Raw genomic sequence first — 17821 nt, 5'->3', positions numbered from 1 at the left:
ATCCCATTTTCCTAGTTCTAGGCATCCCTAGAAATTACTATGTCTTGTTTTATGTTCCTTAGCACTTACTGAACCAGCATTTCTACATCAGATAGGTTTAAGCAGCAAAACTGGATCTGGATGTATTTTGCAAGCACTCTTACTCCACACAAGCCTGAGGATGTGAATGAGACTGTAAAATTGTTGTCACACTTTGCTCCTGGCTCACCTTCCCTCGCACAGCAGCAAACCCTTGCTGCTCCCTGACACACTCTGGTCAACTAACTGGATAATTCAGTCATTATAGAGACCATGCAGTTTTGCCCCTCTTACTAGAGGCTGCAAGTGCTCTTACTTGCAGGTAGAGATAGGGTTTTGCTGATTGACTGGTTACCAAGCAAAAATGAATTCCAAATATAAGAATAAATCCAGATTATTATATTACAATATAATAAAGGAAAATAGCATGCAATATGATAAAAGGAAACAGCACTAGATATTATGCACAATATGATAAAAGAGCAATAGGAGTGAAGCAGCAAATCATTCCTGCAAAGCGTTAGAGACTAGGGAAAGGATCCATCACCAATTACTGCCTTAACATCACCCAGGCCCGCACTTGGGCTGGGAGCCCCATTGCACCCAGTGCCAGGAGTCTCTGGGAACTGGGAAATTCCTGCGCAGTGTGTCCGCCTGTGGGTGAAGCTTCTGCCCAGTCCCAAAGCTTGCCTGCCTTTATACTCAGTGAAAAACAAAAATAGTTTATGCACCTTAGTGTATGTAAACTTTTAAGTTTAAGCTAAGTGCAGGCGCGCACTATCTCATGAACTCCATAAGGCTCACACGTGCCAGGGACATTAGCATCCGTGATAGGATGAGGGGTAACAGTTTTAAATTGAAAGAGAGTAAACTTATATTAGATATTAGGAAGAAATTATTCCCTGTGAGGGTGACAAGGTTCTGGCACAGGCTGCCCAGAGCAGCTGTGGGTACCCCATCCCTGGCAGTGCCCAAGGCCAGGCTGGATGGGGCTGGGGGCAACCTGGGCTGGTGGCTGGTGTCCTTGCCTGTGGCAGCATGCTGGGCTACGTGATCTTTAAGGTCCCTTCCAACCAAACCATTTGATGATTCTATGACACTGCAGTCTTGCCTCCCAAAGAGCCTGCAGACAGAGGAAGGGGCCTACAAGGTATTTTGCTGACTCTTTGCCATAGGATCCCCTACGACACTGAACTGACTCTGCCAGAACCTGCTAGGCTAATTTTACAGTCTCTTTGTACCTGCAGTTCCAGAGGAATCATGCTCTTCACAGTTGTTCTTTCCCTTTTTTATATACTTCAGACCTTCCATTTGTCTTGTACAGCCACTGCACTGGTCTTTCATAAGGCCATTTCCAGAGCTGTGCAATCAGCCAAGACATGAAAAATAAAGCTAGACATGTACAGACAGCAACTTTTAAAATACAGAACTTGGGTTTATTTTGGGCATTGAAGCTTTTTTCAATCACTGAATGTGTTAACTTTTTGTGGGATATTTATTATGAAAACACTGTAATTTTATAAAGCCCATTTATAGTGTCTTCCACTTCAGGCTTTTGGGGCTTGTTACACAAATGGCAAGTGCTTTTCCTTTTAGGCAAGTTCAGGTGTGTAAGGACAGAGCTCACATGGGCTTGAACAGAGGAACGAACCTATTGCACCCCTTGGTAAGTGTTAGACTGTACTATATACATCTAATGCTCAAGTGGATCCCTTGGTATCATGTTACAGATCCTGCTGAACAACATTTCAAAACACCCCATTCACTCAATCTCTTACATCACTCTGAGAAACACTAAATGCCTCCACTTTACAGGTGAGGAAGCTGGTCAGCCATGAGTCAGGTATATGGTGCCAGTCTCTTTACTCTGAGACCTCTGCTTCTAGTGCTGGGTTTTCTTCTCCTTTTCTGAAAGATTTCATGGCAAAGGTTTGACACACTGGCACTTAAAAGTGAGGCCTAACAAGCAGGTGTTAAGAGGAACTCTGATGGAATTTGGTGTTCAGGGTGGAGGACTCAAATGTCAGGCTTTTCACTGGTTTTGTTGTGATTTTGCCACCGACCAGGGAACAACTTTATAGAATGGAGATAAGCTGCAAACCCAGTACCCAACCAAACTACCCTTTAGTTTCCAAAAATGTTTTTTCTTGCATGTTGCTGTGGTTAGGAAAAAAAAACCCAGAATACTGCGTTTGCCTTCACTTTGGCCACAAAAAGAAGTGACTATTTTTGCAGAACTAACACCTTATCTGACCAGGTCTGATAGCGGTACTTATCCATAAAGTGCCAAAAGGATAACGATTGGAATTCCTGATGTGTTCATTACTGTCTGCCTACCAGCCTCTTCCAGGGTCATCCTTCAGAAGGATGGAGATGAGGCAGCTTCTGACGAACTCGAGGCGCGGGGCCCCTCGGCCAGCGCTGGGCCTGCTCACGGGTGTCTGGGTGGCGCGCAGGCCGCAGGGCCGCTGCTGCAGTTTATTCAGGTTCCAGCTCTCGTTCGCTCGGCCCGGGCTGGGGCGCTCCCCGGAGCGCTGCGAGATGCCATGTACCGAGGCCCCGTGGAGCACTGTCCAGCACCCGTCTCCTCGACGGCTCCTTCTTCGGGCGGGAGTCTCCGGGCCCGAGGCGCGGCCACGGGTGGGGGGCGGCGGGACCCCCCCTCGGTCCGGCCTACACAACGGCCGCGGGCCCCGGGGGCTGTGGAGTCTTCGTGTTGCCCTCCGAGGGCCGGGGCCGCCGCCCTCAGCCGCCGTCGGGTGGGCACCGCCAGGCCCGGCCCCTGCGGGTCTCCGGCCGCCCCGCCCGGTGCCTGACAGCCGGGTCAGCCCCACGCCGGGGGTCGGCCCGAGGGGGCCGCGGGCGGCCTGGGCGGGCGCTGCATCCGCCGGGCCTGCGGCTCCCCTCAGCGCCGCGGCGTTGCCATGGCGGCCGGGCGCGCTGCGGCGCGGGGCGGGGCCTGCCGCAGACCCCGGCCCGGCAGCGCAGGCCTCCGCCGCGGGGAGGCGGCGGGGCGGGCGGGCTGCCGCCCTCAGCGTCGGCGCGCAGGAGGACCCGGGGCTTGGCGCTGGAGCCGCCGCGGCGGCTGGAAGATGGATGCGCCGCGCTCGTCCATCGCCGCTCGGCATCCTCTCCTGGCCGCGGCACGGTGAGCGGCGGCCGGGCCCCGCGGCGGCGGAACAATGACCCCGGCCGGCAGCGGCGGGCCGGGGCGAGGGCGGTGGCGGGAGCGGGGGGGCGGTGCGGGGGCGATGGAGGGAGCCGGGGCCGGTGACGGGGCGGAGGGAGAGGCGCGGCAGGACGCAGCCCGCAGCGCCGCACGGAGCCGCCCAGCCGCTACCGGCCCCGCACCACTGCGGCGGGCCGGGCATTGTCGGCCCCGCCGCTGCCGAGGGGCCGCGGCCACAAAGGAGCGGCCGTGCCCGGCGGGGGCGGCGGGCGGCTGGGCCAGGCCTGGGCGCGGCGTGGCCGGGGCGGCTCTCGGGGCACGCGCCCCGCGGGCATCTTGGCTCGCGGCGCATCTTCGCCGGTGCCATTTACACACGCGGTGTCGCCCCGGGGGTCGTGCCCGGCGTGTCTTCTTAGCAATGCACCCGTGCGTGTCGGGGGGTGCCGGGCGGGTGTTTCCCCCGGCGGGTGTGTGCAAGCGCAGACCCCGCAAGATGAATCCCTTTGTACGTGTAGCACATGCCTTCGTCCCCAGCCATTAGCTGCTGAAACGTGCCTCTTGGGCTGGTGTGCGATTTACCCTTGCGTGACCGGATTGCCATCCCTCGGTTTCCTTATGGCTACTTTGGACTGCCAGAGATGGGCGTTTGGGCTGGCGTATGGCGCTGAATGCTCCTTTGCAGTCCGCTTCTATTTTTTGTGCTGTGAATGCAAGTATATGAAAGATGCTGAGGACATAGGTATATATTTTAAAAGTTTAATTTGAGCTCTTGTGAGGAAAACATGAATGAGATGTATTTTTTTTTTTCAAACATTTGCATTCTGATGCTGTCCTGTGCATCGCTATAAGGTGCCACTTGGAGTCCCGTTCTCAGTGTCTCCCGTTTACTGGGTCAAATTCTGCACTAGTGCTCATCTCGGGCCTGGGTAGCCCATCAGGAGACTGGCTTGTCCCTTTTCAAACAATAATACAAGATTTATTGCTTCTGCTCTGACTCAGGCTTTGCTTCTATTGATCTGGCCTGCTGCTCGACATACAAATTTCCGTTCCAGGCCTGCTGTACTGTGAACACTAGCTTTGCTGGCACCCAACCAGTTTCAGATTGGTGCTTGAGTGAGGTGGATATCTGGTGATTTGAAGAGGTTCTCTGGGAATGGTTACAATATTGGTGGAGTCTGAGAGCGGTTAGCTGGTAATTGTCGAGGAGGACGTAAGACATGAGTGGTCTATAAGTAATTCTGCAGCAATGGAGAGACACTATGGGTGCCTCAGTAGGACATCAGGCTGCTGGTGTGTCCAGAGGAGGGTGGCCAAGCTGGTGAAAGCCTTGAGAACAAGCCTTACGAGGAGTGGTTGAGGTCACTTGGCTTGTTCAGCTTGAAGAAGAGAAGACCGAAGGGTGGCTTCATCACATCGTGCAGCTTCCTCAAGGAGGGCAGCGAGAGGGGGGTGCTGACCTCCTCTGAGGTGAGCAGTGACAGGACATGGGGGAATGGGGTGAGGCTGTGCCAGGGGAAGTTCAGGTTGGATGGACATCAGGCTCTTTGTGGAGAGGGTGGTCGGTTGCTGGAACAGGCTCTCCAGGGAAGTCATCATGGCACCAAGCCTGTCAGAGTTCAAGGAGAGTCTGGATGACAGTCTTAGTTTTGTATGGTTTAGTTTTACCTGGTCCTGCAAGGTGCAGGGAGTTGGACTTAATGATCCTTATGGGTACCTTCCAACTCGAGATAGCCTGTGACTCTAATCAAGTTAATTGGGTTGCAGCCAGTTCCACCCTTGCTTCCACAGTGAGCACAGTCCCGAGGAGGAGCCTTGGGGGAAAAGCTGGAAAGCTGCTGTTGGGATTTCCATCGGAGTTGCCTGGCTGCCAGGAGCTGTGGATGTGATTGCCTCTTTGGCCTTATCCCTTTCCCAGAGCTGTGGCAGTGTGGCGGACTGCTAGGATTCTCTGGTTGTCAGCAGAGCTCCTAGCTGAGAGGACCAGGCTGCCAGTGGCAGATGCTGCCGCCTTTTTGACTTGCTAATCTTGGACTGACTATTAGCATCTAAGGTAGAGGAACGTGGCCCTTTCGAGCCAGGTACTTCCACAGCATCCACCCCCAAGCCTAACTTCAGGCTCTGTGATACTGCAAATGCTAATGCATTGCCTCAGCCTCCCTTCTGAAAACCTCCTCCCTGTAACCTTTGAGGGCTTCTGATAATGCCTCTGCTTCCAGAGGCCATTCCCAGCTAAATAATCTTCTGAATAAGAACTTTTGTACCCTGCTTATTAGGAATTGAACCTAAGGTACAGCTAAAGGATGGCTGTGTGTTAAGGAGGTGATCGGCTATTGTAATTTGTAAATGTGTGCTGGGTTCTGGTAGACGTACGTATTAGTATCAGGACCTTAATTAATGTAGCTGGAAAGATGCTGCATAATTTCTTTGTCATTACAAAGGATAAGTGACCTCAGGGTATTCAAGTCAGGAAAATATTGTGAAATGTAACTGGCAAAATGATCCCAGAATAATTTTCAATTTTTATTTCTATTCATCCATTTGATAGACCATTGATACTGTGGTTTAAAAAGTCCTCCAACTGTAAAAAAGGTATGGTGATGGATTCTACTGTCATAAGGCTGGTATAACCCAGGTGTAACTGTGAGCAACTGAAATCCAAATAGTTTGTTAATTATAGCATCTTCCCCCCTGTCCCTTCTTTTTAACCAAACTGTGGGAGACTGAAGATGCTTTTTGACTTTCACTACTGAGTCGTGATTGGTTTTCATTGTGGTTGATAGTTGTGCTTTCTGTTTGGTTTGTGAAATTGTAAGGCAGCAAAATAGTCCTTACTAGATACCTGTGACTTTCTAGTCAGTCATTCTTTGTATCTTCTGGGTTCCATCAGATTTCTTTTTAATCTTTGTGCATGGAAATGTGATATTTGCATTACAAGACTACAGAACAAATGTTTTTGCCCAATTATTTTACTTGAATTTACAATGACATGTTTGTGTTAATGTGTTTCTAAATCGATAGCTTGCTCAGATTCCCAGCAGGTAACTGCTTCAAAGTTCCGCTATAAATCTGTATCACTTGAAGATCTGATCTTCACCAGATTAGACGAAATTTATCTTCCCATTCTCAGAGATGGATTCTCTGCTGCTATCTCTTTAGTAATTGTCTACATCTGTGCAAAGCATCTGCGCAATTCTCTGTGTTGTCAGCACTCAATATCCAGAATCCATGAGGGCAGAAAAATGTAGTTTTTGTAGTACTTCAAGTTTTTATAGATCTATTTGAATTTCTCCTTTAAAATATGAGGACTAGCAATCTTTGCCTCAGGAGGTGGGGCTCTATATAGAAAATTCAACAGCATGTTGGAAATGTCATTAAAAAGCTCTATGGTCTAGCCACACTGAATGCTGTCAAGTTAAATGAGCATAAATACAGCTTCTTTGTAAATGACAGAAAAACAGCGTGGGTCATGTTCTGCAGTCTGGATTCTAAAACATCCAGTGAACTTTAAAGGAAAAATAATTGCATGTAAGCACTTACAGGAATGCAGGCTTTCAGCTTATCTCACCAAAATTGATGGTGCTGTATGATTTGCTTGCCATGCGTTTGGGTCGCTGTTGCGTAGCTGAGACGCTGTCAGGCATCCTGGAAACTTTAGGACCTGTGTTTTATCTGGAATATTGCATTTAGACATCACAGCCAGTTTTCTATGTTAAATAGTCTAAATCAGCTATTGTCAGAAGAGAAGCAAAGTGAACTGATGTACGTGACCATCTACATAGCATGGTTGAGAAAGAGGCAACTGAATGCAGCAAACCTTTTAGTTCACAGCTGCATAATGAAATCCTCTTAGTTAACAGTTTAACAAACACCAAAAAATAAGGAATACAAATGAAGGCTGGATAGAGCACAATTCCATTTCTAACTTTGGATGAAATATCTCTCTATGATGAATAATAAAGCAAAGTGATGTACTTGAAAAAATTGTTTAGATAGAATATCTGCTATGGCATGCCAGGTCGTCTTTTATGTTAAAAATGATAATGCAAAGCATAACATTATCTCAGAGTTTTTTATTTATAAAAAATAAAAAAATGAATTATTTGAATTAATTGATGCTAAAATGCATGTTGTCTCCCATTTTCACTTTATGCATTCCTTCCATCTCCACCAGTAATACCTCACAGTTACCGTTTAACACCTGTGCTCCATTTGTCAAGACAGTTGTTGAATTTTTTTGAAATTGTTTATTATATTATTCTTAAGTGTTTAAGGGAAAGACTTGTTAAACCTTACATTGCATAGACTGTAAACAAAAGGTCTAAGTAACATGGAAATTAAAACTGAGAAGAAGAAACAGCTGTTGGAAATTGCATTGAGGTCCCAGGTGGTTTAGGGTAATCAGTAATGAATGAGCAAATAAAGTTGGGAGAAATGGTGGAGTCAGGGCTTCTGGATATAGGGCTTTTCCCCCCCTGTGTGTGTGCTGGTTTGCTAAAATTGATTTCCTGCCCCCCTCCCCCTATTTTTTTAAATGGATGCAGAAATTTTTCTTTATTAATTTCTATGTGTATGCAAAATCTTTGTAACTCTTAATAGTACCGGTGATAAAAATTAATTAGAATCAATACTGTACTGTTTTATATGTATTTGGGGTAGGCCTGGTGTACAGATATGTTAGTGATGAATTTTATAAAGCCTTAAATTGTATTAATACATAATAGACACTTAAATTTTCATGAATATGAGTGCTGTTTTTGTTCCTGAAGTTCTGTTATTCATAGATAAGTCCTTGGGGTTTTTTACACTGTATTTATTTGTACTTAATATTTAAGGTTCTGCAAACTTCTGTATTCTGTCTCTGTGCATTGGCAAAGAACAAAATGAGATGTAGTCGGGTTTTGAGAATTGGCGAGGAGAATCTGCTTTGATTTAATGCAACCCTTAGTGATATCCCCTTCTCATCTTCCCTCTCTGATGGGACTGTTGACTTGAAGAATGTGCAATTATTTACAGCTGAAAGAGCAACAGTGTTGGTGACTATTTGGTGGTTTATAACTAAGCAAAAGTTTGCATTAATTAATTTGGAAGTGCTTTCAGGAATAAACCTGTAGGTTTAGAGGGTGTCTCCTAAGTGTTTCAGAGGCACAACTGAGAGCTAATAAACATCCATGCATATCCAGCAGTAAGTATTACTGACCTAGTGGTGTTCAGCCCATGTTTGCAAGGTTCAGTGTGAGCAGATCCCTTTTGAATTGTGTCATATGTTTTTGTGGGTCACAGAATGACCTACATGTTACCATTTTTTTGGAATATGCAGTCAGTGATCTGCGTGGTAGCCTGTTAGGTGAACTCAATGAATTGCCCTTGGAAATTGATTTGAAATTACATACAATAGCTTAATCTCTCTGAAATTACTGTGAATTCTGGTTTCAGATGCAGCCTTAATGGAAATCTGTGTGTTCAGGACAGTATCCTGAATGTCTTACAGGTGAAATATTTTAGGTTTTTTTGTACTTTGTCACGTATGAACCAGCATCTCAGCTGGGTTTAATGGGCGCTGTTTCATGCGTACACCTTTGCCAGTTGAGAATCTGACCCATCCCAGCTTACATGGGAGGAGAATGCGGCTCCCCTGATCTATACTAGCTGATGCTTCCATTTTTAAAGCGGTGCAGTTCAGGTAAAAATCATCGTGTAAATTTCATGGGTAGTAGACTGTAAGGATAACTTCTACATTTAACGTGAGTTTCACTTTTTCCTGGTTGTTTATTTGTCGATTCCTGTTCTTCCCATTACAAGTAGAGATACTTAAGTGAGCGTGTATGGTGTTACTTGAAAAGGTTACTTGGTATGCTTTGATTTGATTTGTTGAGAGAGCAGGGAGTGACAGTTACTACTATTATAATCCCTCAGCTGATCAATGTCATTGATGAAAAAGATTTCTGATGTTACCTGGTGAAAGTCTTGTTTTGGACCATTGTTAAAGAGCTTACAGACCTTAGGGATGTTGAAGGAGCCAACCTTTCAACATATGATAGAAGGGTGAGAACCACAACAATTCAGAATGAAAAAGAACAACTCTTGAATCTTTCTAGTGAATGTTGCTTGTAATGTTTATATTTTTAAAGGTATTTTGACTCTGGAAGATGGATAGAAATTGCTAATGGGATGTTCACATACATATTTCTGCTGAAAAGCTGATGTGAACACACAAACTGTAATTCATGTTGGCTTAGTTTTTGCCAAACTTCCCTGGTGATGGGTAGAATGTTCAGATTCTTTTCCAAGAAAACAGAAAGGGCAAGAGGGATACAGGACGTGGGAAATTAGAGCAACATGTACACAAGGTTCTGCAAGGCGTTGATGGTGATATGGTGGGAAAAGAGAATACATGTTTTGAAGTTATATTGAACTGCAAGCTGATAAGAAACTGTGAGATGGTAGTAATCTGGTTGGAAGTAAGGTGTCTAGAACACTTCATTGTAGAGATCTAAGCTGCTACAAGTGAATGCAGGAGGCCAGAATGCAGATTTTTTCTGATTTATTTTGACATATTTCTCTAGTTTTATTGGCTTTAGCAAGACCTGAGATAAAACGGCAAAAACTTTCACAAGTTAATCCTCTTTAATACTTTTTAGTACTGGACATAAAATATCCTCCTGTGATACCTGTAAGACAATAGGTAATCATGGTTATGGCCTTAGAAAGAAAAGGAGGCATTTCCAGGAGAAAGATATGGGACGTGAACGTTCTGTCATTGTTTTTTTCTTGTTTATATGCATTTCAGTTAAAATGTGGTTTTGCTGGCTTGTTACAATCAAAATCAAAGAAAGGAGAGGAGAGCCTGGTACTATAAACTTCAGGAACCGCAGTGTTTCTGTTTCTGGCTGTACATGTTGTCTCTGGCAGTGGCTGTGCGACCGTACTTGCATAAAATACATTTACAAAAGCATCTTTTCAGTAAACTAAGAACAGGCCTTGAATAATGCTGAGAGAACAAAACCACTGACATGTTTTCTTAGGCCCTCGTCTAGCAAGGAGCTGGGCAGGTTGATAGAGTCCATCCTTTTCTGGACAATCCCACCATTCTTAAAGTGTGTCTAATCTGTGTCCATGTACATCTCATGCTGAAAAATATCAATTCCGGAAAAATTCCATTTTCTTTTAGGACAGGGCAAGATTGTGTGTTTTCACTGGTAGTGTTCTTCTCAGCGTGCATCCTGTTTATGGGAACTTCTAGGGAAATAATTGTATGAAAAAGAGACAGATGGTATTTTAGCCACAGAATACTAGAATATTGGTTTAACAAATCTCCTCAGCTTTGCTGCGGATAACAATAATGCTTCTGTCCCCTTTTGACTGTTTCCATGGAGCCGCCAGCAACTTGGATAGGGTTTTTTGGTTCATGTTTTAGAGTGAGGGCCAATGGCAATTTTAGCGTGAGTGGCCTGGCAGCATCAGGTTCATCCTGCATTCCTTGTGCAGAGAGAGCCCTGAATCTAAGGGATATTGCCAGTTCTGTTCTAAAGGTATTTTAATATTCCTGAAAATTGTTGTGGTATTGATTAAAAATCTACTACAGTACTGTGATTTTTGTGCAGTCAAAAGCAGGGGGTGGTTAGGATCTGTTCTGAAGTGCTGTTTATCACCATTTGGTGGAATAAAAGATGAAATACAGAACAGAATTGTGTAAATGCTGCAAATATTTGCAGCAAGTCTGAGCTGAGTTTTTGGGTTGTTATTGGGATGTTGAATTATAATTTTGTACTGAAATAATATAAATCGGGTTTTTAACCATGGTTTTCATGAATCATGTATTCTGTTATGTGGTATAACACACGCAGTGTGGAATGTGATAACTAGGGCTTGAATTTTATTCTGAAATAACGGAAAGCATAGGTGAAACCTGGTAAATAAAACCCAAAACCTTAATTTTGGATTTGTTTGAATCCCACTAGCAAAACGAGACAGGTTTGGGGGAGATAGGGAATTGTGTATGGCCAGTGTTCCCCTTGTAGCTAACAGAATTGTTGCAGTGATGGGAATTGGCTTATGTGGAAATGTTATTTCCTTAAAATATTAAGACCAGATCAATGAACAAGCATGGATCCAGTCTGGCTACTGGAATGAAATTTCCAGCAGGTAAGACTGGAACTACTACTCCAGTTCCAAGAGAGTGTCACCATTTTGTGGGAGTGGAAAATGTCTCTCAAAATTGTTCCAGATCATTGGCAGAGATGGTGAAATAAAGCAGGGCCACAGGGATTTGCTGAGGATGAAAAACCTTCACAGTGGTATTTGCATTAGTTTTCTTAATTTGCATTAAGAACCTCCAAACCCAGGGAAAGAACTACTAAAGGCCGCAGAGTTTTATTTGTCTAAAGCTTGCAGAAGACGTTGTCTTTTTGTCTGACATAGGGGTGGGTGTTAGTGTTTATCCCTGAACTGCCCTCAGGCTTCTGTAGTTGATGGAAAGGCGTAACGGCTCGATTTGGCGTTCTGAGTTGCTGTGTTCTGAACTTCTGGTTCTAGAATCAGTGTTGGGGTCTAGAGCCAGGGTGCTTGGATCTACAGTCTCTATTTGGAAAATCCCCTGATGTTAGGATTACCTCACCTGAATCCCAGCACCCTTTTCTGGAGGAGAGTTGGGTCAGCGGAGTTCTGAAATTAGCATGTTAATCCTTTCCATGGCAAGAGTTGAAGTGCTGGCTCTGGGCCCTGAGGAAAACAAGTTTAGGTTAGAGTTTCTGTTTGTTCACATAGCTAAATCCACTTCACAGTGGAATGAATGTCACCCTCTCCTTGAGCAGAGCTGTGTGTCTGGTAGCAGGGCTTTGGGAAGGCACATGTGTATGACTTGTGGTCCCTGTCTGCTCATGCCCTCAGAAAGCAGAAAATTTAAATATAAGTGAAATAGAAATATGACCCTTAGCATGAGATCAGGTGGCATGAGACCATTCTGTGGGCAAGAAAAATAAAAGCATTTTCCTTTAAGTGCAATTTCAGATACAAGCAACTTGTTCAGTGGTGATAAAATGACTTGCCCACATGACAGGTTCCTCTTTAGTAGAACATAGGTGATTAGACAAACGAGACAGTTCAAGAATTTGTGATAGGCCTTCCCTAATATTTTAGGTGCTGTGTTATCCCCAGAAACTTCCTCCTGGACTTTGCAGATTTTGGAGGATTCAGTCAGAGAATGAAAAGCAGATTAGTCTGCTCTGTTACAGGTGACCAGTTGATCTCTTGAGGACAGAAGATAAGAGCTGATGCTTGCACCAACATCCTTTCTGAAGTATTTTTTTCTTTGTGGTAGTGACTTCTGAGAAGGGTGAATATCACGCTGGATATCACTGAATAGTGCTGGGAGTAAGGAAGAATACTTGGTCACATGTGCCATGTTTCTCGTTGTTGGTGGAACAGGTTAATACTAACAGTTCACTGAGCTATTAACTTTTAAATACTGTTGAGTAGTGATTGTCAGTGTCAGTTGTGCTGAACTGCGCAGTGTTTACTTGCATTTCTGCTGCCCTCCCATGCACGGAGCAGCTGAAACTGACCTCCCACTCTGGAAATCGCGAGTCCATTGATAAGTTTTCTTTTTTGATAAGCCTCACAGAGTCAAGTATACTAGTATGGATAGCGAGCATATGTGCATTAAACACCTTACTCTGCTGCTACAAGGGGAGCATTAGCACTTATAGAAATGCTGATGAGGTTCTGAACTGCAGCCTAGGTTCAGTGAGACCACAAAATCCAAACTTGGCAAGGGGCTGGCCTGACAATAACTTACATGGAGGCAGAGTTTTTTCCAGAGTTAGCATGCAACGTTGATTTGATTTGAAGTGTATGTTTGGTGATACTGCACGTTGGAATCCAACCGGACAAGGGTTTGCAGCTTCTTCAGTCTGCTTTCCTTATTCATGAAGGAAGCAAGTCTTTCTGGCAACTCTATAGATCAGCGCAAGAATGGAAGCTGGTGAAAAGTGGTTGCTATCTATTAAGATTTTTTTTCTTTATGCTGTAAAAACTGTTCTGCCAACTAGTTGATGTCAGATTTGGTAAATAAATCTTTACAGAACTCACAGGTGGTGTGAACTGAAGCATCCCTTTTGCTACAGTTTTCAACAACATTTAATTAGTGCTTGGTTTGATGGAGTTGCTTGGTTTTGACACAGCTGTTTCATTTTTAAGTGTGACAGTTTATAAATCAAAGTAGTATTCTCAACAATGACGCATTGATTTCACAATAGCAGGACAATTTAATAAGACCATTTCAGTATTTCCAAAAAAGAAATATCAAAGTTTCAATTTCTTTTCTGTTCGGCAGGGAAATTCTTAATTTTCAGGACTTCCCACACTACATAAATTATGATTTTTTTTTTTTAAACCAACTCTAGATTTTGAGACTGTATTGAAACCTACTTAGATTTGACCCCTTTTCCTCCCTCCCCCTCATCCTGCAGGACTTTCTAATTTTTTTAATGCTGAGAAGGGAAGAGATTTAGAAATTACACAGAGCGGATTTGTCTTACAGTATTAATCATGATCTGGTCTAGAATTCCATGCCTTCAGACTCAACAGGGTCAGTACAATTTTAGGGACAGATGCAGCCAGATGATTAATAGGGTCATATTGTGAACTTATGGGGATCTGTGAAGATGCGTTGTGCAGATAATTATTTTCTTTATTGATGATGCTGGGGTCTTTGGGGGGACAAAGAAGTAAATGATGTTGACCAAGAAAATAAAGCATAACACTGCTAGGTTTGGAAACAAAGCCACAAGCCTAATGTTTCTCATTACTTTTAGCGATATGACAAAATATTATGCTTTTTGTGCTGCGTATTAGTAAATACTGTTATGACAGTGGACTTCCATGTGGCTTTTTAATGCATAAATACATGCTTGTCTCTTGGTCAACATTTTGTATTCCTAATCCTAGCCTAATCTATGTTTAGCATGATTTGTCTCTTTGTTTATTGTACATGTGCCACTGCCTGTATCTAAACTATTGCTTCCAAAAGTGATGAAGGATACCTCCTGTCTAAAAGGAGCTATCATCCATTGAAGAACTGTGCAATTTTTCAGTATGTGCGAAGATGCACAGGTGTCTGATCCTCTTTTGCCCTTGTGGTAGTGGGGTGCACTGTCTCATCAATTGGGAATACATTTCTATTTCCCCTCCCATGGACACATGGGCCTCTGAGAAGTACTAGAAGAGGGGCATTTGCCATCAAGTAATTTATGTAATGCTCATATTTGAGATACATTAACTATTGAGCGATGCCGAGGAATAACAGTTAGTGGCTGCTGAAACTACTAGTTTTTGATTTCTATACAAGCAAATGTGTTTTCAAAAACACCGTATACACTTAAACCTCCTGGTGGGCATAGCCTGTCAAAACGGCAATACATTTTCCTTTGGGTCTTTAAAATTGGATGCCTGAAGAGAATGTTTACTGGCAAAAGGCCATATATCTATTTCACAACTGTATGAACAGTACATACGGGATGCCCAGTAAGTCTCCTAGATGGCTAATAATGAAAATTTCCTCCATGAAGTGTAGTTTCATATTTTTTAGTAAAGATTTTGATCACTAAGAAGAACTTCAAATTTTTATACAGACCTTTGCTGTGCCAGAATAATACGTTAGGGATGTGCGTAGGCTTAAGATGGAGATGCCATTTGAGGGTGGGGGGAATCTTCTATCATCTCCTTTGCAGGTAGGAGAGACAGAAAGTAGAATAATAGTTTTTAATGTGTGTGTTGTTAAAATAACTGTTTTCAAGGACCTGGAAAAAGGTATGGATGTCAGGGAACAGTCAATGTATTAGCAAGTAACTGAAACATCTGATCCAGTTCTAGTAAAACACTGTCCTCTGTCACTTAAGACTTGACAGAAATAATCTGTGCGGTGCTCAAGAAAAACAGCATCAAATTTCCTATGTCTATATGGGAGTTGCCAAACTACTGCCCAAATTAGAAGTCTGCAAACTCTGATTCTACAAGTTGAAAATGTAGCGCTACTGAAGAGCGGTCTAGGAAACACAGAAGTTCAGGAAATCTCTCAACACCTAGCCAGGAAAACATCACTGTCTTCAGGTCATAGAACCATAGAATGGTTTTGGTTGGAAGGGATCTTTAAAGATCATTTAGGACATCTTTCACTAGATCAAGCTGCTTAAAGCTCCATTCTACCTGACCATGAACACTCCCAGGGATGGAGCATCCACAGATTCTCTGGGCAACCTGTTGCAGTGCCTCATCATCTTCAGAATGAAGAATTCCTTCCTACTACCTAATCTAAATCTCTCCTCTTTCAGTTTAAAACCATATACCTTTCCCATCTTATTATTGCTCTTGCGTCTTATCGTTGTGGGATGTGATAAAATTACATGGGGCATATCCCTATGTGGGGCTCAAAGTCCATGAATAACACTTTCTCACAGTTATGCATACACTTTGTTTTATCCTGTTAGTAACTGGGAGCAAATACCATAGTTGGAAATACAGCTAACACTTTATTTTGTTACAGAAGTGGTAAAATAATTGGTATGATTTACCTCCTGCATTGGAAAGGCAGAAAATGTGTTAAATGTTTGAAATTCCACCATGTGGAATGAGATCGTAAAACTATGCCTGAGCAGAATTTATTGTATTCTGCAATGTTTTGACCCGATGCTTCTTGATAAAGCGAAGTGTTGTGTGTACCACATTGAACTCCAGAAATCAGTAATACGCCTAAAAAGCGGCGTGATATGCCTCATAAAACAGAAACCTGGGGTGATACAATTATCCAAAATACTTCACTATATATTTTATGTGTAGATATATGCTTGGATTTAAAACAAACACTTCTTTGAAATGAAAATTATAATCATGATTGGTTGTCATTTTTTCCCTTGACAAACTTGTATCACACAAACAAAACTGGATTTCTCAGAAGTAGAGTTCAGCCACTGTGTACCAGCTATAGCCTATGCTAGCTATTCAGCCAAAGCCACACTTAACTTCATAAGTTGATGTATTTTGCTTATTTTGCTTTGAATCCAAAGATACTTCATAGATCCCTCAGCTAAAATACATATTTTTTTTTCTATGTGGAAAAAGGATTTTCTGTTTTGAGAGGAGACTGCTGAGTCTGTACTTGTCTTTCACAATAACCCAAGATGTTTTAGGACTCCTGTGGCTGGATCGGATAAATCACTGCTTTGAATTGTGGTACCATGATATTCATCTCCCTTCAAGAATGCAACACCTGTTAGTGAATATTTTCTGTTCTCTGCAGCTTGCACTGCCAGAGTTTTGTGTAGTTTGTTCCAAGTTATTTGAATCTCAATCTAGTGTGTCAAAACACATCTATGATTACAGTATATGTCTTCTAGCATTCATGTTTGTGGTATGAAGAGCTGGAGTGACACTGAAAAGAGCCCAAGCATCCACTGGAGAGGTTACTCAGCGGAGGTGCGAGTTGGGTACTTGTGCCCATCTTCAATATACATCTAGGGCAGACAATAGCTGTACAGCAAAGGGGACTGTTTGATTATGTTTTACTTTAAACCTTATTTTCTATTTAAACTTTAATTGGGCTAAATGATGCTTCTGTGGATCTCATTGGGGAAAGGAAATTAAGACATGTCATTATGAATAATCTGAATTCTGTTTAACGCAGCTGAAGTGTTGATAGTCAAACCAGAGCTATGAGTTCTCAGCCTCTCACTGCCAACGCATCACTACAGCACTCTAGTACGCGTGTGGCATTTTTCAAAGAGCAAGAAAAAATATTAGTACATTAATTTATTCGTTCATCAAGATGAAAGGCAGCACGGCTGATTAAGATTCTAAGAGTAAATAGAATTCTGTTTCATTATTTTTTCCCTAAGTCCCCAGGCTCAGCTGTAAGTACATCTTACAAATTCACTTACCCTGGGAGACATCCTGGTCTTCTACTTTCTGCTGCTGTTGCAGTCGGTCACAAAGTTCCCTTTTACTTTAGCACTGTTCAGGCATACTGGTAAAGTAGTTTTCAACTGAAGGCACTTTTTCATATTTCAAGTAAGTTTGGGTTTTTTTAACTGCAGTTTGGTAGCCGAGTAGATAAATACTTGATTGGAACTTCTTGTTAGGGGGAGGGAAACGGAGAGCTCAGTACAACAGTTTTTCAGTGTTTATCTGTGAAGTTATTTCACACAAGTGTTTCTCTGAGTTTTGCAGTTTCAGATACCTCTTGTATTTGGTGGCCCTCATTAGGCAGCTGTTGCATAATTAGCAGAGTCTTCCTTTTTGCTATAAATGTACATCTATATGCATATTCTTCTGTAATGAGGCCTACTGGGAGATGCAGTAATGACAGACTTAAGTGACTGTGATGACTGTTACACAGGTGCATGCTGTGCATGGTGTACAAAGTGGACAGCAGCACCCAGGGTTAGAAAAGGGGTAGGTTTTTCTGTCTTTTGGAAAGTGCTTTCGTCACAGTAATTGCAATAGGATTTTTGAACAAGCTGTTAAGACCATTGGGGCAGTGACTACATCTTAATTTTTCCTCTGTCTGTCGCTATGCTACGTAATAACTGAGGAAGCCTTAATTCTAAGGATTCATTAGTGTGTGAGATTGCTGCTGTGGTTTTG

At 43.2% G+C, this 17821-nt stretch overlaps 1 protein-coding gene across 1 annotated transcript in view; it reads left to right on the top strand.

Moving 5' to 3' along the window:
- The first annotated feature begins 3040 nt into the window (after positions 1-3040).
- JAKMIP2 (janus kinase and microtubule interacting protein 2) overlaps positions 3041-17821 on the top strand; it is a 62527-nt gene continuing 47746 nt past the window's right edge. Inside the window, exon 1 of the mRNA XM_040604657.1 lies at positions 3041-3166. The gene's annotated coding sequence lies outside the window, so the exon portion shown is untranslated. The remainder of the gene's footprint in view (positions 3167-17821) is intronic.

This window comes from Falco naumanni, chromosome 8 (assembly GCF_017639655.2).
Source record: "Falco naumanni isolate bFalNau1 chromosome 8, bFalNau1.pat, whole genome shotgun sequence".
NCBI classification, from domain to species: domain Eukaryota; kingdom Metazoa; phylum Chordata; class Aves; order Falconiformes; family Falconidae; genus Falco; species Falco naumanni.
Note: the sequence above shows the minus strand (reverse complement) of the source record. Positions and strands in the feature narration are given on the sequence as shown.